General features: G+C 41.3%; 1 protein-coding gene across 2 annotated transcripts in view; it reads left to right on the top strand.

Annotated features, from left to right (window-relative positions):
• Positions 1-26,766, top strand: part of PPM1L (protein phosphatase, Mg2+/Mn2+ dependent 1L) — a 176,731-nt gene that overhangs the window by 2,007 nt on the left and 147,958 nt on the right. The window lies entirely within an intron of this gene.

Here is a 26,766-nt window from a genome sequence, read left to right as displayed (position 1 = left end):
TGGTCAAGGCAAGAGAAGCCCACAGAGTTTCTATTCATCTCGTGCATCTCTCCTGTTAATGATTTGTTTCTCCTTTTGAGGGAAAAGCCAGGGAAATTCCTGTTGCCACTAAATGTTTCTGCTTGCTTGTGCTAAACTTTTGATTTCCCAGCCAAGGAAGTTTTTCCTTTTTTTTTCACATTGTTTTCTGTGGCTTATATTATTACTTGATGAGATGCATCTTTACCTCAAACAGTAGCTGTGAAAACCTTCTTTAGCTTTTTCCCCCCTATTAGGAATACAAAGCTACCCTTCAGCTGTTTGCGTTGCACACAAAGAGCAAGTTCTTGTAACTGTGGCTTATTTTTCAGAGTGGAAAGGAAATTTAGAAGGAAGGTCCGTTTATGATATCCTAGGTTCAGCACTGTTATGTGTACAGTATCAGGTTTGTGTATGATTAGGGTAGGAGATTTTTGGAGGAGTTGGAGAAGAGATGCATATTAAAATTTCTTCTCACCAGCTGAAGAGCTTGTTTGTTTGTGTGTTACTGTGCTGTGGCATGACTGCTTTGGATTTCCTTCAGCTGCTCTCACATATCAAGCAGCCAAGGTATCTTCCTGGAAAAGTTCTGACAGAGATCAGGCACTGAGGGAACACACAAGGACAGCAGCTGCTGCCCTTCTAAACCTAAATGTGCTGTTTCTAAACCCCATGCATTGGACAAATGGGAGAAAATTGTCTTTATCTCGCTTCAGACAATCTGATTGAGGTCTGCATTACTATTGTCTTGCCTTGGTTAGGATTTTGTCACCTCAGTAATAACCTATTAACATTTTGCTTATTAAAGGCTTTTGTCAGGTTTTTATACTTGGTTATGATCGATACCATATTTTTCCTCCTGGATTGGAAGGAGGGGTGCATGGCAGTGCTAGTTTCTTAGCCATCCTCTAACAAGCAGCAGTTAATTTGTATAAAGCACAAATTCATACCTTCCCTGCCTTCCACAAACCTGATAAAGATCACCTCTGAACTGCTCTGCCCTCTGAGCCATGTCTGAAAACAGAATGTGGAGTAGAAATCTAAGTTTTAAATTGTTTTTTGAAAATGCTAAACAATTTTCCTTGTATACACCAGTCAAACTGTGTCTGGAACAACATTGAATTTGATTTAAAAAGCCCAATGTAGACAAATACATAATATAAGCATTTAGCCCTTGGCATAGTACACAATAGCGATTGTGTGTCTCATTCAACTGCATCATATATATGTTCTGCCCCCTCCTCTGTGGGGAGAGGAGGTGCTAGAGGAAATCTAGGCACTTGTTTCTAAAGCTGAAGATCTTAAATAATGTAAGATTAGAAAGTGCTGTTAAATAACAAAAATATTAATAGAAGAACTTTCACTCTTAATAGACATAGGTCTAACCTCAGATTCTAACACTATATGCATGTGATATATTCAACGAATAACTTTATATCTCCGCAAACCTTGTTTATCTTCTATACTAATATCCACCTGCAGCTGGTGCCTCTGAGAATTTGTTCTACGTGATTGACAGTGTAGGGTGGTGTTAAAAATAAAAAGCTCTAATTTTGAGGGCTTTAATAGATCTCTCCAAACTTCACTCAAGCTAATGTCTTAAAATACAGATTCTCTACTTTTCTTAAAAAGCAAGTGTCTAAGTGCTTCATACATAAATGGTTTTCTGTTTTTGTGGTGTCTCATAAAAGAAAATGAGTTGTCAGAGCATGAAGTGCCTGGCCTGTGTGCATTACATTAAACAGTGTGTTTGCATAACAGTTAATTTTATCTACATATGCCTTGTTGATTTGAACAGAGTAGCACAATGCTTGTTTTTACTGCGTGCAAAATATTTATCTCATTTTTGAGTCTTACCTTTAAATTTTTTTTCTGGATATCTGGGGAGTGTAAAACAAGGTTAATGGCTCCTTGGAATACTGTGCCTAAACATGTAATAAAGTTTTCATAATGACTTTAATTTCCCCTTTTTTTTTTTTTTTTTGGCTAAGTAGCTTCTATAAAACCTCTCATCGTGGAAGCAAAGGACAAGTGAATGGCAGTCCCTGAGTTATATGTGGAACAATATATGAGGCAGATTTTGCTTTTCTTAACAAAGAGCACTGAAAATATAAAATGCTGAATTAATTCTCCCTTACCATTATCTGTTGCCACATCAAGTGAAGGACAGAGAAGCATCAGCCAAGTAATATTAATTGTTGTTAATTTGTGAACATTGTAAGTGTTTTAATATTAGTTTTGCATAAGTAATTCTGTTGTTAGTGTGGGAATTACAAGACAAGAGATGCAATCTTTAGTCTGAATGGTCAGTAGCCACCCACTGCAAATTTTGATGGCTGCCTAGACAATAAGTAGACAGTCAAGAATAAATACTAGTGGCATATGTTCTAGTTAAGGGTCTGGTTAGCTACTGCAGTTATAAAAGTTAAAAGGAAAATTACTTTGGGTAATGAAATTTGATACATTATAATATCGTGTGTAGTGCAAACTTTCTTTGGGTAAAAATGATTTGACTTTCTTGAAGAGCAATATGAATTATTCTTACAGTGTGTTTGTTTAAATGGTTAGGGTAGATAACTGGGCAGAAGAAGATGTGGAATCAGTTTGTCTGACACTTTATGGTGTGACTTTGGACAGTTCTCTTAAAGGTGATCTGCAAATGGGGGTAAAAAACTGGTTGGTGCCTTTTTTAGTTTCTTCAGGATATAAAGAAGGCCTGAAAGGCTGTTTAAGCATTTTTAAAAAGAAACTTAGGTCCTATATAGGCTGGAAGAGTATGAGGAATAGAAATTTAGTTGAATTGTATAATAGCAAACCAGAAGCATAAAAACAGACCAGCTGAAAGAGGAAGGGATGTTTAGTCAGACTTTAACATTGATAATCTTAAATTTATAGCTGTATTGCCTTTCTTAACAATATGGTAAGGAAAACTTAAAAAAATTCAGTAAGTAGTTACATACTGGATGCTCCCAATAACAAGGGTAAAAGGAGCATTTTGTAATTCATGTCATATTGGCCTGTTTAAATGCTAAGAATGTTGAATGTTCTTTTCAACTTTTTGGGGGTCTTGCAAAAGGGAGAAGGCGGAAGACATTCACCAAATAAACAGTTAATGGTTTATTTAGAATACTTGCAGACCTTTTGTTCTAGAAGATCTAGAAATTAATGTCTTAAGTAATCAGTAGGAGATGCTGATAATTAATTAATTTAGTTGGTGCAGCAATATATAAAGTGGGCGGTGGGAGAGCAGTGGCCATCAGATAACAGTGTAGAGTCCTTACTAATGTCGTCAGGAATGTACTGTTTGTAGGTCACCCTGCCCTTCCAGCCTTTTGCAAATATTGTAAAAATTCTATGCTTACTAAACCAACTAGAGATGATGGCTGACTGCTGGAAGGAAAATAGTGGTTGCTTTTGCCTTTTTGACGGAAACACCCCCCTCCCCTCCCCTCAAGTATTAGTTTTTAACCTGATAATTAGAGCTTTTGGTGCAGTTTATTATAAGGAAGAAAACAGGTTGATCAGTTGTTTTGCCTTTACTGGTATCTATTGAACACAGAGCTTATCAAAACATTTTACCTGACACAGAGGTAATTGTCTATTTCCTGTAACACTGAAGATGAAGTTTCGTCACTAACATTAAAAAAAAAACAACACCTCATCTTGGGCTGATTTGATTAATTGACATTAAAGGTTCCTATTTGCAGACTTTACTCTTGCATTTTAGAAGAATTTTAACTTAAATTATGTCTGAAGGAAGTAAAGGAAATGAGCTTTAATTTTTTTATTTGCCAGATAACACTATCATTTTTAATGTACATTTTCCAAGTCAATCAGAGTTCATATAAGCATAAGGAATCGATATGGTTGCTAATGGTTTTCCTTTTATAGTAACTTACTTCATTCTTCAATCTGGGATCCTTTGCAAAGCACTTAATGTTTTGAATAAATATTTACAAGGACGGGGTTATGCTGATACATGAGTCTCAGACCTCTATTTGCCCAAAGAAACCCCCCCAAAATAAAACGAAATATAGCAAAATTTCTATTGTTGGATTAAAAACAATAAGGAGTCCTTGTGGCAACTTAGAGACTAACATATTTATTTGGGCATAAGCTTTTGTGGGCTATAACCCACTTCATCTGATTCATGAAGTGGAAAATACAGTAAGCAGGTATGAATATACAGCACATGAAAAGATGGGAGTTGCCTTACCAAATGTGTGTGGGGGGTGGTCAGTGCTAACAAGGCCAATTCAGTTAGGGTGGATGTGGCCCATTCTCAACGGTTGACAAGAAGGTGTGAGTATCAACAGTGGGAAAATAATTTTTTGTAGTGACCCAGCCACTCCCAGCCTTTATTCAGGCCTAATTTGATGGTGTCAAGTTCAAAAATTAATTCCAGTTCTGCAATTTCTCGTTATTTATACCTGCTTACTGTATTTTTCACTCCATACATCTGATGAAGTGGGTTATAGCCCATGAAAGCTTATACCCAAATAAATATGTTAGTCTCTAAGGTGCCACAAGGACTCCTTGTTGTTTTTACTGATAAAGATTAGCATGGCTACTCCTCCGAAATCTATTGTTGGATAGTAAAACAGTCTTAGCTCACAGGTGTGATGTCAGAGACCTACACTTCCTACATTGCAAAATAACTCTTATATCATTCTGATTAATACCTGCTGTATACACAAGCTTGCTGCAGTTAAGCTAAAGGTCTGATATTTAAGACAATTTAGTTAAACTGGTCAAAACCATATGTAGACCTTTAATTTCATTTTTAAACCTGGCTTATCTGTTTAGTTTGCGCTGGTAAATTTACGGTGCAAGCCAAACTGGGATAAATGATTTTAAACAGATAAGTGTGTCCATATGGGGACTTGCATTGGTTTAACTAAATCAATTTAAACACACGCTTTTAGTTAAATCTCTGCCAAGGGCTTGTATACACTGGGAAACGAATGGTGTTCTAATATGTTCGTTAACATAAATTATGGTAATATGTTTTAAAACACTTGGCACCTAGTGGTAGAAATATTATGTTAGCTGGTTATGGTTAACCCTACTACTCATTTTCCCAGTCCAGATAATGATGTTGGAGTTAATGCAGCAGTTCAGAACATTTTAAACTTTTAGTCTGTATACAGTAGAACTCTTTTTTTCTATTTCTCTTTTGACAAATGCAATTATAGTTCAGTAAAGTAGTAGACTAGAGGAACAGAAATGATTAATAAACTGGCTTCCTTCAAGTATAGTAGATAAAATATAATTTAAGAAGCTAGATGTATATACTTATGTGACTTAAGGTTTTGGTGACCCCACAAGGCACTCTAGCTTTTTCTTGGTTCACATCTCTTCAGTACTCCTTTATGACACTGTAGTATTGGCTTGAGAGATTTTGACACTTTCTTATTTAGTCAAAATGAATAACTGAAATTTTCGGGACTCGGGAGGCTTGACTTTTCAAACTAGCCTGTGGCTTGTAGAAGTGGTGTTCTGTAGAGCCCTGCAGTGGGACTGGGATAACAGCTGGAGCAGGTAAAATGTACTTTGTTGTGGGTGGGATTGGATGGGCAAAAAAAACCCAGACTCTGGTAATTTGCAGAAAAACACTAAATCTCTTCTCAGGCCTGGTCTACACTACGTGTTTAAATCGAATTTAGCAGCGTTAAATCGATTTAACCCTGCACCCATCCACACAACGACGCCCTTTATATCGATATAAAGGGCTCTTTAAACCGGTTTCTGTACTCCTCCCCGACGAGAAGAGTAGCGCTGAAATCGGTATTGCCATGTCGGATTAGGGTTAGTGTGGTTGCAAATCGACAGTATTGGCCTCCGGGCGGTATCCCACAGTGCACCACTGTGACCGCTCTGGAAAGCAATCTGAACTTGGATGCACTGGCCAGATAGACAGGAAAAGTCCCTCGAACTTTTGAATTTCATTTCCTGTTTGGCCAGCGTGAAGAGCTCACCAGCACAGGTGACCATGCAGAGCTCATCAGCACAGGAAACAATGCAGTCTTCTGAGAATCGAAAAAGAGCTCCAGCATGGACCGCACGGGAGGTACTGGATCTGATCGCTGTATGGGGAGAGGATTCTGTGCTAACAGAACTCCCTTCCAAAAGACGAAATGAAAAAACATTTGAAAAAATTTCCAAAGCCATGATGGAGAAAGGACACACCAGGGACTCAGTGCAGTCCCGTATGAAAGTTAAGGAGCTCAGACAAGCCTACCAGAAAATCAAAGAAGCAAACAGAAGGTCTGGGGCAGGGCCGAAAACATGCCACTTCTACACTGAGCTGCATGCAATTCTATGGGGGGGTCCGCCACCAACACCCCACCCCTGTCCGTGGATTCTGAGGTGGGGGTGGTAATCTCAGCCATGCATGAGGATTCTGTGGATGGGGAAGATGAGGAGGAGGAAGAGGAGGACGAGCTTGCAGAGAGCACACAGCACTCCGTTCTCCCCAACAGCTAGGAGCTTTTTCTCACCCAGACGGAATTACCCTCCCAGCCCTCCCAAGCCACTAGCCCAGAAAATGAAGCCATGGAAGCGACCTCTGGTGAGTGTACCTTTGTAAATATAAAACATGGTTTAAAAGCAAGTGTTTTTTAATGATTAATTTGCCCTACGGACTTGGGATGCATTTGCGGCCAGTACAGTTATTGGAAAAGTCTGTTAACATGTCTGGGGATGGAGCGGAAATCCTCCAGGGACATCTCCATGAAGCTCTCCTGGAGGTACTCCAAAAGCCTTTGCAGAAGGTTTCTGGGCAGGGCAGCCTTATTCCGTCCTCCATGGTAGGACACTTGACCACGCCATGCATGTAGCAAGTAATCTGATATCATTGCATGACAAAGCCTAGCTGTGTATGGTCCCGGTGATTGCTGGCATTCAAGCAACATCCGTTCTTTATCTCACTGTGTTATCCTCAGGAGAGTGATATTGTTCATGGTAACCTGGTTGAAATTCAGGAATTTAATTAAGGGGACAGAGATGGCCATTCCTACTGGGCTGTTGGCCTGTTGGTTAAAAGAAATCCTTCCTTGCAGGTAGCTAAGCAGGGGGAGGGCAGTGGGGGGGGAATGGCGCTGAGCTTTTTCGCGTTTGGCTAGCAGGGATCTTCCCTGCTACCAGCCACATGGTGGGGGGAAAAGGGGTGGTTAGCAGTGATCTTCCCTGCTACCAGCCACGCGGTAGTGGGAGCGGTAAAGCGATCATCCCAGAGAATTGGATGGGGGGCTGGTTTCTGCTGCTGCATGTTAACAGGAAAGAAGCAGCACTGAATGGGATTTGCTTGGTATTTGGGAAAGGAGGGCACTGTGTATATGAAGGCTGCAGAAGCCGAAAGACAATGGCTTACCATGGCCACGTGCAAGCTGAATTCTGCTGCCTGGACCTGCGTCTGTGAGATCTCTAACACCAGAGCCGCAGGCACTCAATATTAAGATGCAAAATGCGACCTTGTAGTGAAATCACATGTGCTATGTAAGGTGAATAGTGTTGTTCACCGTGAAAGAGTATAAGCATTGTTCTGTAAAATGTACCTTTTTAAATACTTCTCTTCCTTTTTTCCCTCCCTCCTGCAGCTGCAAATTTTTCAAGCCTCCCTACTCCATCCCGAAGGCTATGTCAGATAAGGCGGTGGAAAAAAAAGACACCAGACGAAATGTTCTCAGAAATCATGAAAGTGATCCGCAATGAAAGAGATCATCTGAATGAGTGGAAGGACGTGGTATCAAATTACAGGAAAGATGCCAGTAAACGTGAGGAGAGGAGGGACCAACATGAGGAGAGGTGGCGGCAGGAAGATCAGAGGTGGCGGCAGGAAGATCAGCGGTGGCGGGATGCAACGCTGGGGCTGCTGCGTGATCAAACTGACATCCTCCGACGTCTGGTGGAGTTTCAGGAACAGCAGCAGGGTCACAGAGTGCCGCTGCAGCCCCTGTGTAACCACCCTCACCCCTCATCATGTTCCATATCTTCCTCACCCAGATGTGTAAGAACGCGTGGGGGAAGGCTTCGTGCACCCGCCCACTCCACCCCCGTGGACAGCCCAACCAAAAGGCTGTCATTACTTTGAAATTTTTTTAGTGGCCTTTTCCTTCCCTCCTATCCTCCTCCCAAACCACACCTGGGCTACCTTGTCAGTTCTCTCCCTCTTTTTTATAATGAATTAATAAAGAATACATGATTTTTAACGATAGTGATTTTATTTCCTTAAGCAAGCTATAATCGAAGGGGGAGGGTGGATTGCTTACAGGGAATGAGTCAATCAGGGAGGACGGGGTTCATCAAGGGGAAACACACAGCAGTCACAGCGTACCCTGGCCCGTGATGTAACTCGTTTTCAAAGCTTCTCTGATGTGGTCTTCTAATCGCCCTGGTGTCTGGCTGCGCGTAATCAGTGGTCAGGTGATTTGCCTCAGCCTCCCACCCTGCTATAAAAGTCTCCCCCTTACTCTTGCAGGGATTGTGGAGCACACAGCAAGTAGCAATAACAATGGGGACATTGGTTTGGCTGAGGTCTGAGCGAGTCAGTAATCTGTGCCAGCGCACCTTTAAACGGCCAAATGCACATTCTGCACTTGCTCAGCCTGTAGTTGAACACCTTCTGACTACTGTCCAGGTGCCTGTGTGTGGCTTCATGAGCCATGGCATCAAGGGGTAGGCTGGGTCCCCCAGGATAACTACAGGCATTTCAACATCCCCAACTTTTATTTTCTGGTCTGGGAAGTAATTCCCTTGCTGCAGCCATTTAAACAGAGTCGTGTTCCTGAAGATGCGAGCGTCATGAACCCTTCCTGGCCATCCCACGTGGATGTTGGTGAAACGTCCCTTGTGATCCACCAGTGCTTGCAGCACCATTGAAAAGTACCCCTTGCGGTTTACATACTGGGTGCCCTGGTGCTCCGGTGCCAAGATAGGGATGTGGGTTCCATTTATCGCCCCCCCACAGTTAGGGAATCCCATTGCAGCAAAGCCATCCACTATGACCTGCATGTTTCCCTTTCGTAGCAGCAGCTTAATGATTGCTTTGGCTACTTGCATCACAGCAGCCCCCACAGTAGATTTTCCCACTCCAAACTGATTCCCGACTGACTGGTAGCTATCTGGCGTTGCAGGCTTCCAGAGGGCTTTCGCCACTCGCTTCTCAACTGTGAGGGCCGCTCTCATCTTGGTATTCTGGTGTTTCAGGGCAGGGGAAAGCAAGGCACAAAGTTCCATGAAAGTGCCCTTACGCATGCAAAAGTTTCGCAGCCACTGCGGATCATCTCAAACCCGCAAAACTATGCGGTCCCACCAGTCTGTGCTTGTTTCCCAGGCCCAAAATCGGCGTTCAGTGGCTAGAACCTGCCCCATTACCAGCAGAATCTCCAAAGCGCAGGGACCCGCGGTCTGAGAGAATTCTGTGTCCATGTCCTCATCACTCTCGTCGCCGCGCTGCCGTAGCTGCTGCCTCCTCGTCTGGCTTTGCAGGTCCTGGTTCAGCATAAACTGCACGAGAATGCGCGAAGTGTTTACAACGTCCATGATTGCGGTCTTGATCTGAGCAGGGTCCATGCTTGCTGTGTTATGACGTTTGCACAGTTCAGCCCGGAAAAAAGGCATGAAGCTGTCATCTGCTTCTTTCATGGAGGGAGAGGTGAGGCTGTACCCAGAACCACCCACGACAATGTTTTTTGCCCCATCAGGCACTGGGATCTCAACCCAGAATTCCAAGGGGCTGGGGAGACTGCGGGAACTATGGGATAGCTACGAGATAGCTACCCACAGTGCAATGCTCCAGAAATCGACGCTAGCCTCGGTTCATGGACGCACACCGCTGAATTAATGTGCTTAGTGTGGCCGCGTGCATTCAACTTTATACAATCTGTTTTAAAAAACCGGTTTCTGTGAAATCGGAATAATCCCGTAGTGTAGACGTACCCTCAGTTTGTCATAAATAGAATTTCAGCCATTTGTTTTTAAAGAAAGATTTAAATAGTTAAATTTAAGCATGGGATAGAAAGAAATTTGATGTGTATTATAACAAGGTTTAAGCAAGATTTATTTTATTCTTTTAGTTGTAAAAATTGTCTGAAGTCCGTTTATGTGATAACAGACCCTATTTATTTTTAGTGGCATGGTGAAGCTCTCTCTCTTGCAGGATTTGTGGGATCTAAGATTTTTGTGGGTGGGAACAGAATAAAAATGCAAGAAACAATGCAGAAGCGGGTATTGTGGAGTGGGATGGGACGGGGATTAAAAAAATAGTCCAGTGCAGAGCTGGAGTGTTCTGCTTCTAGCTGTTGGGTAAGAGAAGAAGCTTTTTCTTTTCTCCCTCTTCCAGTGTTGCCTGGATATTACAAGACAGATGATGCTCTTATTCTCAATTCATTTCCCCCCCCCCATCTTTTTGTAGTTGCTTTATTCCTCCATAAATCACTCCAGTCTTCTGCTTCACTCAAAGCTCAAACAGCAACAAGAAATTGATATTATTCTTAACAGTCTCATTGCTTCCCATAAGGATCTAAATAGCAGCTAGTGAAACTGACCAATGTCCTGTTAATTTCACTCAATTGACTGGTAAACCTGTATACCGGTAGAGGCACTGCCGCTGTAGGAAGGCAGCATTGTATCATCAGTTTACATTTTTTTTTGTTAGGAAGACCCTTTGCATCTAGAAAGGCTAAGTAATAACTTTAAATAATTTAAAAAGTTTCATTTTTAAGATTTTTAACACTGATGACTTATGCCCCCACACTTGCCAGAGAAGGCTTCTCCTATTCTCTGAGCAGATTTTTCAAGCCCTTTCATCAAATGTACTGAGTACACTGTATGAGCACACTTCTGGTTTTCACATCCTTTAGACTGTTATTATTAAAGGATTTTAATGCTTACTGTCAAATGTACAGATGTGATCAGAAAAGTACAGTATAGAAAACTTAAATTCTGACATTTCTACAGATTCTTTTTCCTGCAATTTATCAGAATGTTAGCAAATAATTTAATTTATTGAATGAACAGGAGAGAGAGAGAGAGAGAGAAACCCTCTGGATTCTCTCTAATTTAAAAAAAGGTCATTTTATAGGACATTGAAGAAAACTGTGAGTGATGTGGGAGATCCTTGAAATGTTTTATGCTTTTTAATAGCAGTTTGTAAGCTGTCCATTATACCATAATGCAGGGGTCCCCATGCAGTGGCCGTGGGCACCATGGCGCCCATGGGGGCATCTAAATGTGCCCGCATCCTGGCCGGCGGTGGAGCAGCCGCCGAAATGCCGCCTAATTTCTGCAGCATTTCGGTGGCAACGCCTCTTGATGATGCCACTTGCCGCTGACACGTGACGTCATCGAGAGGCGTCGCTGCTGAAATGCCGCCGAATTTCGGCGGCATTTTGGCGGATGCTCCACCACCACCACCACAGTCCTTCGTCTGGCAACCACTGCCATTATGTATTGTAAAATGGCACAGCTCTTTTTAGATAAATGTATAGATGGTGCTATTGCAGACTGTTTATCTGTTCAATAAGTTAGTTCATGAAATAAAACAAATACTTGTAATGACTGGTAGGATTTCAGGTCTAGAATAACAAAGAGGCCATAAAATATTCTGATTGTATTTTCTATGAAACAATGAATTTTCATTCTAGGAAAGTAGCTCAAGGCTGAGAGGTGCTCAGGTGGGACAAAGCTGCTAACTGAGTAGAGAAGCCCCAGGATTGTCAGGTAATCCAATGAAGTGGGGCAGGGTGAAGAAGCAGCAGCATAATTATTCTTCTTGGGAGCCTTAATGAACTTCAGTGAGAGAGCTGCATGACAGCATGGAGTACCAATCATTCTGCTGATGATACAAATTGATTATTATGATGCTGAAACACTGCCAGCTCTCATCATCTCTGACCTTGTCTGATTCACAGCTGTGTGAGCAGCTGACATCTCCAGCCAGACAATCAAAGTACGTGTTGTAACTGCTAAACCACAATGCAATTATCCACTGCACCTCGTGTCGGCAAACCTCAAAGCTCCCCTGGAGAAATGAACATTTATTTGCATTTACTTTCAATGTTAACATTTCTGTTGTTCCTTGCAAATTTTCTAGTCATGATTAATCTTGGCAAATCATTTTTTTTTAAAACAAAATCCCCCTTAGGGATAAACATTAATTTAATAAAATTCTGTTTTTAATAGCAGAGACTGTCTGTCAGTGCTGCGTTCAACCAATAAACTTTTTAATGAAATAAATGTCTTTGCTTTTTCATTTTCTACCAATTGTAAAACTGCTTGAAGGCATTAAAGCATTTCTTCTGATAAGTGAAAGTGCATATCCCATAGTGTAGTTCTCTGATCCATCCGAGGTCACATAACATTTTTAAAAAAATGAAACAAAACACACAAGCCTTGCATTTAAATGAGGAAGTTAACTTGCAGGTAATCTAGATAGATCACTAAACTGAAATTGCCTAAATCTCTTCTCCCAAACCAATGAGGTAATTGTATTGGGATAACTGGTAATGATTAAATGTTATGTAAAATATAAATTCAGAGTTCTGTGCATGTGACATGGAACCTTAGTGAGTGGAATTTTTTTTTGAGTAAAATATGATTTTTAGACCTGAATTTTGATTAAAATGCTATAATTTGACATAAAAACCCTCTGGAGTCTCCCTAGTTTTTAAAAAAAAACTTTTTACAGGAAATTGAACAAAACTGTGAGGGATGTGGGAGATCCTTGAAATGTTTTATGAATAGATTCATCTGTTTGTTGTCTCATTTGTTGTATTGATTACAAGGGTTAATTCCAGGCAGGCAGGCAGGAAAGTAGTCAGTAGTCTCAAGACAGCACCGTTCACTGAATGGACCATGGAGGTGTCATTTGCTTTCTGAAGTTTACTCTGAACATGCTGATTTCAACATCCTGGCTTGGTACAGGGGTGATGAGATGGATCCAGGCAGAAACTGTAACAAAGAACTTTAGGAGGAATTAAAAGCACAACCCTGAAGTGGGGCTCAGGGTGTGTGTGGAAGAGAGGCAAGGACTGAAACCCCCACCTCTGGAGCCTGGGAAACTAGGCCCACCTAAACCTTTGGTAAGATGGTTTTGTTAAAACCTTTTTCTTTTGTGATGTAGTGTTTCTACCTCTGGGATTAAACTATTTTGTTTTGAGAAAGCTATTTTCACTAGTGGTCACAACACCAAAAGGTGTCAAACCTCATGAGACCTGCTGAGTAATCACAGTTTGCACTCATGCGGGTGTGAATAACAGTGCCTACTGAAGTGCTGCGCAGTAACTCCCCCACGTGGATGCTGTGGGTGCAAACTACCAGGTTCCCAGTTTGCATTACTGTAATCCTCTTCAAATAGGACTTTTTTAATGTGAACTAGGAATGTTTTAGTTTGTGACTGCAGCATCCACATAGGGGAGTTACTTTGGTACATACTGATATTTAGTCCCCCTCCCCATTAGTCCAACAGCAGGGCAGCGTAGAGACACTCCCTAAGAGTGGGAGAAACATAAGGCTCTGTCCCAGGACAGGTGAAGACAAGAGGCCTAATACGTGGGGGAGGGTTGCAGAGACAAGAGAAAGGTCTATGGTGCAACTGGCACTGAACCGTGACAAAAACGATGGACTGCTTTCTGTCAAGAGCATGAAAGGTGGTGTAGCTACCCTCTCTTCCTCCACAAGTGGATATGTGTGCTATTGTAAGCGGCGTTTAACATGAAGCTGTACATAGGCTACTAGCAAGCTTGCCATACTACCATTATATTTCAACAAAGAGACAGAATAGTCGAGGGCAGAATGAGGTGTTGGCATAGCAGCCATTACTGAGGGAACATTTGTCAACTTGCAGACCATGCCCCAGACACTTTGGCGATGTCCCTGCATGGAAGGCCTAGGGACCAGCATTTCCAGTATGCCAATGTCCAGAATCAGGAAAGCTAACTTCTGCTCTGTGCTCCTACTGCTGGCCATCAGTTTGTTGTCATGTGCCTATACTCATGACTCAGGGCTTGGCTCAGTATTTTGTTTTCCATCTGAATGTTTTGCAGTAGCAGTTGATGGAGTGTCACAATTCCCAGAACTGTGTGGCATTTAATGTTGCTTCTATTCTAAAAAGAAATGCTAACATAAGATGCTTCTTAAGTTTATAAACAAATATGGGCAAGTTAATTTCTCCTTTTGGAAGAGAGGTAAATAAGTGTTCTAAATGTTGACTCTTGCAAGAGTCTTATATGCAATAGGGAGAAAACAAAACAGTGCAAAAAGATGTGTTTTTAATACAAATGAAGTCAACATGTAGCTAACTTAATACAACAAAGAGTCCTGTGGCACCTTAAAGACTTACAGATGTATTGGAGCTTAAGCTTTTGTGGATGAATACCCACAGATTCTTTGTTGCTTTTTACAGATCCAGACTAACACGGCTACCCCTCTGATACTTAACTTAATACAGTTCAGTTCCTCATAATCAAGATGGGATTGCTATGTAACATTGAAAATGATTGTTAGAACATCTTATTTGTATGCATAAGTGAACTACATGGCTACTGAATAGAACTTGTCTCAAAGCTACTACAGGTCTCTCGCAACTTACGTGCATTTAACACGCGCGACTTCAACTTTATGCGTATGGCTGGAGTGGGGGGGCGTGGCCTCAAGATTTAAAGGTCCTGGGGCACCAGCTGTGAGTAGTAGCCCCAGGGCCTTCAAATCACCCAGGGGGCTCCCAGCTGCAGAGGTGGCTGGTAGCCCCTGTGGTGACCTAAAGGGCCCGAGGCTCCAGTCACTGTGGAGCTCTGGGCCCTTTAAATGCCAGCCCCAGCCTGGCTGCCAAAGCTGCTTGCGGGATTTAAAGGGCTCCTCTGGGCTCCCCACCACGGCAGGAAGCCCAGAGGAGCCCTTTAAATCCCGCCCGCAGCTCCAGTGGCGGGCCGGGGCTGGGGCCAGCATTTAAAGGGCTCCACCAGGCCGGCGGAGCCCTTTAAATCCCATCTGCAGCTCCGGCGATGGGGCCGGGGGGGCATTTAAAGGGCTCCACCGGGCTCCCTGCCGCCCTTTAAATGCTCCCCTGGCCTGGCCGCCAGAGCTGCGGGTGGAGTTTAAAGGGCTTGGGGATATAATTTCAACTATACGCAGTTTTTGCTTTATGCGATAACCGCGGAACAGACCCCCCGCCTAAGTTAAGACTTGCCTGTAATTACAGCTGTGATATTGGAAGAAATAGCAGACCATTCAGAGTGATTGTATCCCCTTTGGATGAACATTGCATAGAAGAGCCAAAAACAGTAGTGCATTGGAATAATACCTTTTTTAAAGGTAATAATGATGTTTTTAAAGCTCTAGGACAAAAGCACTTTCTGTCTCCTGCTGCCTCCCAAGAAATGCTTGATGATCTGCTTGAATATAAAATAATTGTTTAAGTATTACTTCAAGATGGCAGTTGCATGCTGGATGTGGTTGCAGAGTTCTACATGAGTTGTCTTCAAAACCAGCTTTACTCAAGCATCAGTCATTGAATTACTTCACTGGGAGAATATGCAGAGTGCACCTGAAGTCTTCATTATAATCATTCTTCCCCCCCTCCTTTTTTTTTTTCAGTTGCTTGGAATGATGCTTACAAATTCTTAAACATAAGTTAATGTAAACTTGTTTCTGAACTAGACTGGGGATTCTTATAGCTGTTTCGGATAAACTAAACAGCATTTTCAATTTATAACATCATAAAAGAAGAATCAAATGAAAGTGCATGCAGAGTACCAGCAACTTCTTAAGAGGCTGGCCTTGACCTGCACTGGCTTCTCCAAAGAGATTTAAAAGCTTTTTTGGCAGGTGGAGTATACATCTCTTAAAGAAGTCTTCCTTCATAGCCAGCTGTTTTAAACCATGTTGCTGAACAACAGGAAAGGGCATATCCTAAAACTCTTTATGATTAAAACACAGATGAATAGGGCCCTACCAAATTCATGGCCATGAAAAACACTTTACGGACCTTAAAATCTGGTCTTTTATGTGCTTTTATTCTGTACTATACAGATTTCACAGAGGAGACCAACATTTCTCAAATTGGGGGTCCTGACCCAAAAGGGAGTTGCTGGGCGTTCACTAAGTTATTTTAGGGGGGGTCTCAGTATTGCCACCCTTCCTTGTGCACTGCCTTCAGAGCTGGGCAGCCAGAGAGCAGTGGCTGTTGTCCAGGCACCAAGCTCTGAAGGCAGCACCCTGCCAGCAGCAGCACAGAAGTAAGGGTGGCAATACTATACTATGCAACTCTTATTTCTGTGCTGCTGCCTTCAGAGCAGGGCGGCTGTAGAGTGGCAGCTCCTGACTTAGGGCCCAGGCCTGCAGGCAGCATTGCAGAAGTAAGAGTGGCAATACCATACCGTGCCATCTTTACTTCTGCTCTGCTGCTGGCAGCGGCTCTGCCTTCAGAGCTGGTTTCCCGGCCAGCAGCTGCTGCTCTCCAGCTGCCCAGCTCTGAAGGCAGTGCCAGCGGCAGTGCAAAAGTAAGGGTAGCAGTACTGCAACTCCCCACCACACACACATACGAACAACTCCTTTTTGAGTCAGGACCCCGACAATTACAACACTGTGAAATTTGAGATTTAAATAGCTGAAGTCTTGAAATTTACGATTTTTAAAATCTTATGAATGCGAAATGGACTGTGAATTTGGTAGGGCCCTTCAGATGAGAGAGAGAGAGCTGAAAATAAGACACAGTTGTTATTAGAATTCTTGAAACTAAATTCTTAAGCACCTCTTAAACTATTTAGCATTTCTTTTCTTGGCAAGTTAATCAAGAAGTGGTGGCATCTAAGCTCCAGCATCACTTGTCCTCCATCAGCATTGCATATCCTTCACAATAATTTTTTAGGGCAGAATATGATATAGCAAAGGCCCTGCTAATTCTGATGAATCTTAGGGCCTCAAATGAGAAACCGTGCTGGATGTCTTTGCTGGATCACAGTAGGGTAGGTGCTTGGATCCCTTGGAGTCATGAAGGGCACTTTCTTATAACCAAACAGGCCCCTCTTTTTTGTGGCTTCCCGTAATACACAATATTCTTTCCTCTCTAAATATCTCCATGAGACCTCTCAGGATGTGCAATATCATGGACTCATGCTACCAGTACTTTTAATGTGCAGATGATACTTGACTACAGTAACTCCTCGCTTAACATTGTAGTTATGTTCCTGAAAAATGTGACTTGAAGCAAAATGATGTTAAGCGAATCCAATTTCCCCATAAGAATTAATGTAAATGGAGGGGAGAGGGAGGGTTAGGTTCCAGGGAAATTTTTTTCACACACACACACACACACACACACACACACACACACACACACACACACACACACACACACACACACACACACACACGTTTTAAACAGTTTTAATACTGGTACACAGTGATGATGATTGTGAAGCTTGGTTGAGGTGGTGAAGTCAGAGGTGGGATATTTCCCAGGAAATGCTTTACTGCTAAATGATGAACTAGAAATTGGCTGAGCCCTCAATGGTTAACACGTTGTTAATGTAGCCTCACACACTACAGAGCAGCACAAATGGGGGATGTGAGATAGCGTGGCAGATGGAGACACACCGTGTGTGAGAGAGAAAGATGTGCATTGCCCCTTTAAGTATGCTGACCCCACTCTAAGTACATTGCCTTTTTAAATAGATCAGCAAATTGAGACAGCAGCTCCTGCCAGCAAGCTCCCACTGTCCTGAGCTATGTCATGTTTCCCCCCTGCTCTATGGAAGATGAGGTAGGTGGGGTGCAGGAGCAGGGGGGAGGGGGACACCCTAACACTAGCCTCCTCCCCATCCCCCGCACAGCAAGCAGGAGGCTCTGGAGAGCAGCTTCAAGGCAGAGGGCAGGAGTAGCACATGGCAGTGGGGGGAGGGACAGCTGAACTGCAGGCAATTGATAGCCACACAGGGAACTTAGGGGAATGGGGAGCTGATAGGGGAGCTGCCAGTCCACCCTGGTTCCAAGCCCCCCACCAGCTAGCTGCAACGGGTTGCTCTTTCTGCAAGCAGTGGACAAAGCAGGTGGCTGCCAAATGATGTTATTTGGGAGCATTGCACAACTTTAAATGAGCATGTTCCCTAATTGATCAGCAACGTAACAACGAAACAGTGTTAACCAGGATGACTTTAAGTGAGGAGTTACTGTACTTTGCCCGCTGTGCCCCCCTTGCTTATCACAAAGATGTTTTAATACCTGGAACAGAGAAATGGCGGGATAAAGAACAGGTAGCTAAAGCTCAACTGGAGGAAGACATAATTACTTGTGGCGTTATGAACTTTGATGGCTGTCTGGCTGTCTAAATATTGTGATCTGTGTGGAATGCTCGAAAACAGGTCTGTAGGTTTTTGCTTGATAATCCGAAGTAGTTCCTTAGGGCTTGCCTTCACTACTGAGAGATCAATGCAGCGGGTGTCGATTTAGCAGGTCTAGTGCCAGTTGTCTCTGGTACTCCAGCTCCTCGAGAAGAGTAGAGTAAGTCGATCAGAGAGTGTCTCCCGTCGACGCAGCGCAGTAAAGACACTGCAGTAAGTTGACCTAAGCTACGTCACGCAGCTGGAGTAGCATAACTTAAGTCAACTTACCCTGGTAGTGTAAGACAAGACCTTAGTTTTGTAAGATTTGTAATTGCATTGGGCTTTACAGAGATCATCTTACTTACAAGTAGTTTCACCTCACTAATAATAGACAACATCAGATCAGATTGTCAAATTAGTATGAAGTCCAAGTCATGCAGAACTTTCCTCCATAAAGATTTCTCACAGATGGATTTCTTTCCTCTCTGACTGGCCAGGCAGACATGTACACTTTCTACATTGGACTACTGGTGTACATGAAAAAGAAGCCACAGACTCCTCACACCTGTTTATGTCTGAACTCCACTAGTTTCCTTTTTCACTTCTGAACAGAATATGAAGTACTGGCCTATCTACAGAGCTATAAGAGAGAGGGACCTGGCTATTAGAGAAATTGCCTCACCTTCTGTGGCCTCCCAATGTAGTTGCACTCCAGAATATAGTTGATGTGGCTATAAAGATCTAAATTTAGGTTATCAGTTGCTGGGATCAGAGCTTTCCTAGTAATAGGATGCTGGCTATATAATTCTTTGCCTTAAGAGACTGTATGGAGCCCAATCCTAGCTTTGTTTATATTGAAAAGTAAGGTTTAGCTTTCTGTAAGAAGTCTCTTCCATGGGAATGATGCCTATAAATAAATAACTTGGCCCTTAAAGTGACTCTGCTCTGTTTATACACACTAAGCATGTGAAGCTGAGATGGTAGGGTCTGATAGCTTGCGAGAAAAATACCTGTGACTTTTGTGCAGGGAAAAAATGTCTAAACTGATTCTTTGTCTTGCACACTGTAACTTTCTGGTTCAGGCTGATAGTCCCAGGTGCAGCAAAGAACCACAAGCACAGGATGCTGCTGAAAAGAGTGTGTGCTTTTTGCTTCAAGTTATTTAATACCCCAGAACACCACTGAGCAGCTGGAATAATAAGGGGTGTGCCTGCACCAGTTCCAAGAGCCTCAAGTCTACAGTGGGCTTAACTCCCAATGACCCCTGTGGATTAACTAGCTATGGCTTCCAGTTTCCCTCTGTGCTGTTCCAGGTGGATAGAAACTGAGCTGAGTCTTGTGCCAGTTCTTAGATATCTCTTCCCTACAAAAACCCTTTATTTCCTTCTTGGGGTAGTGGATTTGGTGCCTCTCTGAGGCAAAATGGCTCTTTTGGGGTAAGAAATAGACCCAAAGAAGGTGATGTCAGTGCATTTCACCACCAATTTTAAAAAGTATTAAAATTAAGAGTGAAATTCTGCTCTGTGCCGTTTCGGTTGAGTGGGATGCTTCATCACTGATGGGAATTATACCAATTAATGAAGGTGATAGTAGGGTGAAAAAGGAAAATTGAAGTGAACGGTAAATGGAAGTTAAGTGCTTTTGAAATAAGAATAGAGGAAAAGTGTCAGGGGCTACAGCATGTGTATTTAAAGGAACTCCCCATGTATGGAGAGAAACCACATGAACGGAATAAATTAGATTGCTGAACATGTGTCCACTATCTTCGTAATAGGGATGTTGGCATAGCTGAAAGCTAATAATTCAGGGAACTCCATGGTTACTGGAGAGAATCCCATGTGCAAATGAGAGAGACGATATATTACTGTAGTTCTTACAGTAGAGAGGAAGAGTGGTCAAGTTTTTGTAGCTCAAGGAAACCCTCGCTCTCCGCACAAACTTACTGAGTAAGGCTAGAAAGGCAGACTTCAACCACTGCATCACATCTTAACCCACATCATTAACCATTAAGCTTTCTTTGCCAAGATCAAATAATTAGCAGAACTAACCTAAACAAATATCAAAGTGTGGGGATCATTGTTCATGAAAGCTAGTTGTACAGGTCAAAGAGGAGGCAGATTAAACACCCCTGATTTAGGCTAGCTTGGTCATCTCCAGGAACAAAAAAGCACCACATTTTCTTCCTATTTTTGTGGATTCTTGCATGGTGATGCTGCCAGGGCTACCAAAGGTAATATCAGACAAGAGTTTCTTGACATACAGTGGAAACTTATTTACTATATGGCCTTTTGATAGATATAGTAGAGAATGCCTTCAAATGTCAAAAGTGGAAAAATTGGATGGCGACAAACATTTGTCTCACCTAATGTGTGCTAGGGTCTACACGCTAAAAAAAGAGAGAAATTATTTCTGAGAAGAGCTTAAAACTGTAGTGCAGACATAACACAGATAAACAAGTGAGTTGGGATGTATGAGGAACTAAAAGAAAGAGGATGGAACAGAGCAGCTAAAAGAAGGGAAGAGGAAGCAAAGTGACAGTTGGATGATGGTAAGGAGGCGGCGAGGTGGAGGGTGTGAATAGCAAGTGAGATAGCTTTAATAAAGCAAAAGAACTTTGAGGGGGTGCAAGCCCCTGCTGCTGACACACGTTGCTGCAGTAGGCTTAAGCCCTTGTTTAGTTTATATACAGTTCTGATCTGTAGAAATAGTGTTGTAGAGTTCCACACTTGCATGTAATTTTCAGAAGCATTGATGTCACTTAGGAACACAATTCCCATTGGATTTGTGCTCTACATTCACATAGGTGGTTTTGAAAATAACATCCTTTTTGTGTCAGTGAATTGTGGCTCAAATTGGCTCAAGCCACGCCTCTCAAAATGGGTGCATATTGTTAAGTTTCTAGAGCCATAGACACCTAAATAAGTGGCCTAATAATTGTGAGCACTCATTGACTTCAACATGAGTTTCTAGGTACACTCCATTCCTGAAAATCAGGACAAACTAAGGATTTAACACCATAGGCATCTATTTTGGAAAAGCTTGGCCACAGTTTGTAAATAGAAATATTTTTTTTTCAGACTGTGTCATCTGTAAAAACTCAGCCTGGCATTTGACACCTAAGATGGGTTCTTTCTGGTTTGTGCTTCACAAACAGTAAAGAAATGTTGAAGCTTTGCATGCCAAATTCTGCTCTCAGTTGTGCAGCTCCGTTGTCCTCACTCAGTTATATCTAGTGGCAGAACAGAAACTGGAATTTTGCTAAAATCTCTGATGCATGAGCCAGAGTTTAATTTGATTAGCAGTGTTGATTCTGAAGCACTAACAGGAGTAAAAAAACCCTGTCACTAAAGTTAGAGTAGTCTCCAGATATCCACTGGGGAGCAGATATTTAGGGTTAGATTTTTATCATAGTTTTTCTGTAGGTCTGTCGATTAATTGCAGTTGTGATAAATGAAGGGTGTGTGTGTAACTCCCTTTTATGGACGCCCAGCCAACCAGTTAGCTATGAAATCCCTGTTAGTATCTGTTCTCTACTTGCTTTACCTGTAAAGGGTTAAAAAGTCCATAGGTAAAAGGAAGGTAGTGGGCACCTGACCAAAAGAGCCAATGGGAAGGCTAGAACTTTTTAAAATGGGGGGCAGGGGAGAACTTCCCCTTGTCTGTCTGTGGTTCTCCAGAGAGGGGGTACAGAGCAGCGATGCTGTAAAAAGCTTTGGGACAGGTATGAAAATCATCAGATTATACCTAGAAACTGCCCATTTGAAACCCCAGATCTGGAAGTAGGTCAGGGAATGTCTAGGAAGACACAATTAGGTTTCAAGCATCAGAGGGGTAGCCGTGTTAGTCTGGATCTGTGTTAGTGTTAGTCTGGGTCTGTAAAAGCAGCAAAGAATCCTGTGGCACCTTATAGACTAACAGACGTTTTGGAGCATGAGCTTTCGTGGGTGAATACCCACTTCTTCAGATGCATGTGGTGGAAATTTCCAGGGGCAGTATATATATGGTAGCAAGCAAGCTAGAGATAACGAGGTCAGTTCAATCAGGGAGGATGAGGCCCTGTTCTAGCAGGTTTATCTCTTATTTCTTTATTGCTTGTGGACACCTCTGTGCTAACTCCAGGTGCTTTTGATTTGCTTGTAATCCTTAAACTGGACCTCAAGAAGCTATCTTGATGCTTAATCCTTCTAATTGTTTTTTTAAAACCTAGCAAAAAGCCTAAATTTCAAATGTATTTCTTTTTGTTTTAATAAACTTTACCTTTTTTTTTTTTAAAAGAACAGGATTGGATTTTTGTGTCCCTCAGAGGTTTGTGCATATGTTGTTTGATTAGCTGGTGGCAACAGCTGATTTCCTTTGTTTTCTTTCTCAGCTCTTCCCCGAAGCAGGGTGAAAGGATTGGCAGGTACCCCACAGGAAGGAATTCCCAAGTGCACCTTCTTAGGCTCTCAAAAGGGTTTTTTTGCACTTGTGTGATGGCATCATCTACCCATCCAAGGTCAGAAAAAAGCTGTAACCTATAAGTTTAATACAAGCCTGGAGTGGCCAGTATTAATTTTTAGAATCCTTTCAGGCCCCCACCTTCTGCACTCAAAGTGTAAGAGTGGGGAATCAGCCTTGACAGCAGTTAACTAATGCGATTAACTCAAAAAAATTAACTGCTATTAAAAAAAAATCATGATTAATTGCACTGTCAAACAACAGAATACCAATTGAAATGAATTAAATATTTTTGAATGTATTTCTACGTTTTCAAATATATCAATTTCAATTACACAGAATACAAAGTGTACACTGCTCACCTTATATTATTTTTATTACAAATATTTGCACTATAAAAGATAAACAAAATAAATAGTATTTTTCAGTTCACCTTATACAAGTACTGTAGTGCAATCTCTTTATCATGAAAGCGCAACTTACAAATGTAGATTTTTTTATTGTTACATAACTGCACTCAAAAACAAAACAATGTAACATTTTAGAGCCTACAAGTCCAGTTAGTCCTACTTTTTGTTCAGCCAATTGCTAAGACAAATAAGTTTGTTTACATTTACAGGATATACTGCAGACTGCTTCTTATTTACAATGTCACCTGAAAGTGAGAACAGGAATTCATTCACATGGCACTTTTGTAGCTGGCATTGCAAGGTGTTTACGTGCCAGATATGCTAAACATTCATATGCCCCTTTATGCTTTGGCCACCATTCCAGAGGACATGCTTCCATGCTAATGATGCTCATTTAAAAAAAAATTGTGTTAATTAAATTTGTGACTGAACTCCTTGTGGGGAGAATTGTATGTCTCCTGTTCTGTTTTACCCACATTCTGCCATATAGTTCATGGTATAGTAGTTTCAGGTGACGACCCAGCACATGTTCATTTTAAGAACACTTTCACAGCAGATTTGACAAAATGCAAAGAAGGTGCCAGTGTGAGATTTCTAAGGATAGATACAGCACTCGACCCAAGGTTTAAGAATCTGAAGTGCCTTCCAAAATCTGAGAGGGATGAGGTATAGAGCATGCTTTTAGAAGTCTTAAAAGAGCAACACTCCGATGCAGAAACTACAGAACCTGAACACCAAAAGAGAAAATCAACCTTCTACTGGTGGCATCTGACTCATGATGATGAAAATGAACATATGTCGGTCTGCTCTGCTTTGGATCATTATCAAGCAGAACCTGTTATCAGCATGGACAAATGTCTTCTGGAATGGTGGTTGAAGCATGAAGAGACATCTGAATCTTTAGCGCATCTGGCACATAAATATCTTGCAACACCGCCTACAAAAGTGCCATGCAAATGCCTGTTCTCACTTCCAGGTAACATTGTAAATAAGAAGCTGGCACCATTATCTTCTGCAAATTGTAACCAAACTTTGAGCGATTAGGACTGAGTGAACTTTGTTTTATTTTTGAATGCAGATTTTTTTGTACATAATTCTACATTTATAAGTTCAACTTTCATTATGAAGAGATTGTACTATAGTACTTGTATTAGGTGAATTGAAATATACCATTTTTATTACAAATATTTGCACTGTAAAAATATAAAGGGCACTATACACTTCGTATTCTGTGTTGTAATTGAAATAAATATTTGAAAATGTAGAAAACATCCAAAAATATTTAAATAAATGGTATTCTGTTGTTTCAGTGTGATTAATTGTGCGATAAATTGCGATTATTTTTTTAATTGCTTGACATCCCTATTTTTCAGATTAGAATTGCATTTATATCTGGCCCTTTTGTCACTTTAAAGAGAGCCAGATACCTTAAATTAAGGGGGAGTTACTATGAAATGAGTAAGAGAAATTGTGAAGTTCAAACAAAACATTTATTTTTTTACTTGAACTGATTTTTTTACAAACATCGTCTGTAAGACGTTTTTAAAATCCAGTTGTGTTTTGCATCCTCTTTCCTGAAGAATCTGAATTAAAATGTCCTAGGAAATTGTAACTGAGCAGTATGTACCTCCCTCTGCAATCACCAACTATCTGGTTGAGAGAGGATAATGATTCTCAGGTTGTCTAATTAGCAGCTCTTCATTTTACTAGCTGAGGTTACAGCCTTGTGAGACACTATAATTCAGGCTCTACAAAGAGCCTGATATAGCAAAGAGTGGGAAATGAAAGCCTGATACTTCCAAAATATGCGCGTGTGGGTAGGAAACAAAACAAACGTTCATAAGAGCTTCCTTTTTTTAAAAAAAAAATAAAAATCAATTTTATTCACCATAGTGAAATGCTAAAAGGCAAAAATAAATTTGTTTGCTTCACATTTCATTTGAGCACAAGTAAAATCTCCAGATTTGTAGGCACTGCAGACTGTTTTCTTGGTATGATTCCCAAAGAAGTGGGATTTATTCCCTTTTAGGAACAGAGGCTAAAGTTGTCGTTTCAGTTTTGAAATGTTCCCAGAAGGACCTGTTGAGTTGAGTGAGATGTAGAAGTTGGTGTTGTCAGAAGTGTTGAAAGACTTTTTAAATAGTATATTTAGGGGAGAGAACAGCCAAAGTGCCAGAGAGGTGATTGCTACAAACACATCTTTTTTTTAAAACAAACACACAAAAAACATGTTTAAACTTCCTCATGGGCCAGTTGAAGTTCAGATGCACCTGTGAAATTGTTGCAATAACAGTCTGTTTGTTTTGTGACTCTGGTGGAATATTCGTTGTGTTGCCTGCATCCTGTCTACATTAATGTTCCGATAATGGCTACAAGTTATGGAGCTGCAACCATAGGGCAATTTTTAGGAAAAAATGTACTGCAGACTTGACCTTAGATCCTAACCTTTTACTCACAATTTACATGGAATTCCTCAGTTGTAATTCTAAATACTGAAATGAAAAAAGTGACAAACTCACGGAAAAGCAGTATCATTTGACAAAGTTACAGGGAAGAAGAAACGTGAAGTTCTGGTGCTTGTACTGCTAATTTAATCTGTAATCATGGCTGTAGGGCATGAAGTCAGTAACTACATGACAAATTGAAATCCTATACAGGACACTAAAAAAGTTATACTTAGCAGCATCATATAGCTGCAATTACTGTTGATCTTCTAACATCTGCCACATAATGCATGACTGCAGTGAAGGATGCTAGTGTATAAACAAAATAAAACTGAAACATGACAAACTTTATTGTAATTTGCAAGTATCCTATTCTGTCTGGCTGCACTGTTGTACAGTGTTTAATTTAGCATTCAAGCATTAGAGTTTGTGTGGCTGGTTGTAGCTTTTCTCCAACACATTCTCCAAGCCAGTTCCTGAGTTTTCTGATGTCTTCATCAGTTTCCATTTGTCCTCAGTTTTTTACAAAAGCTATCCATTTGTGTATGAGTTGTTTAATGCATACTAATGAAAAGGAGTAGCTTTCTGGGCAATCCATTTTGAGAGCCACAGAAGCTCTAGATATCTTTTGGGTGCGCTTCATATTACTGGGCTATTATGATATTATAAATGATTGATATAGTATAAGAACGTAGATGGATGGCAGATGCAAAAATAAAATTTCAGATGCAATTTTAAAGGTCTGTTGCCAGTATAGCCATATTAGAGATGAATAGGTTGCACACTAATTGCAGTGCACCTCAATATTGATAATGTGCTTACAGGTTTGCAAAGAGCAAAGTCTTGCTCTCTAATACAACATCTAATCAGGGAAAAGAGCATCTTGTGCACAACCCTGAAGCTTTAATGGATATTGGATTGCACTTTAAATCTTCCTTAAGAAGAGAGAAATAGAGGTATAGAATACAGAATAGTGTCAGTTTATGAATATTTGGTGATGCAGCCACCTCCTTCATTCCGGCTCGATCCCTCTTTATTTCCTGAAAAGAAAATCGAAATCTTTAACTACTTAAATATAGTCTTAGATAGCCATAGAGGAGTGAATATTTGGTGCTCTTCTCCAGGGTTTTCCACCAA

The sequence above is a fragment of the Gopherus flavomarginatus genome, chromosome 8, assembly GCF_025201925.1.
Source record: "Gopherus flavomarginatus isolate rGopFla2 chromosome 8, rGopFla2.mat.asm, whole genome shotgun sequence".
Classification (NCBI taxonomy): domain Eukaryota; kingdom Metazoa; phylum Chordata; order Testudines; family Testudinidae; genus Gopherus; species Gopherus flavomarginatus.
The sequence above is the reverse complement of the archived record's forward strand: the minus strand, read 5'-3'. Positions and strand labels throughout refer to the sequence as shown.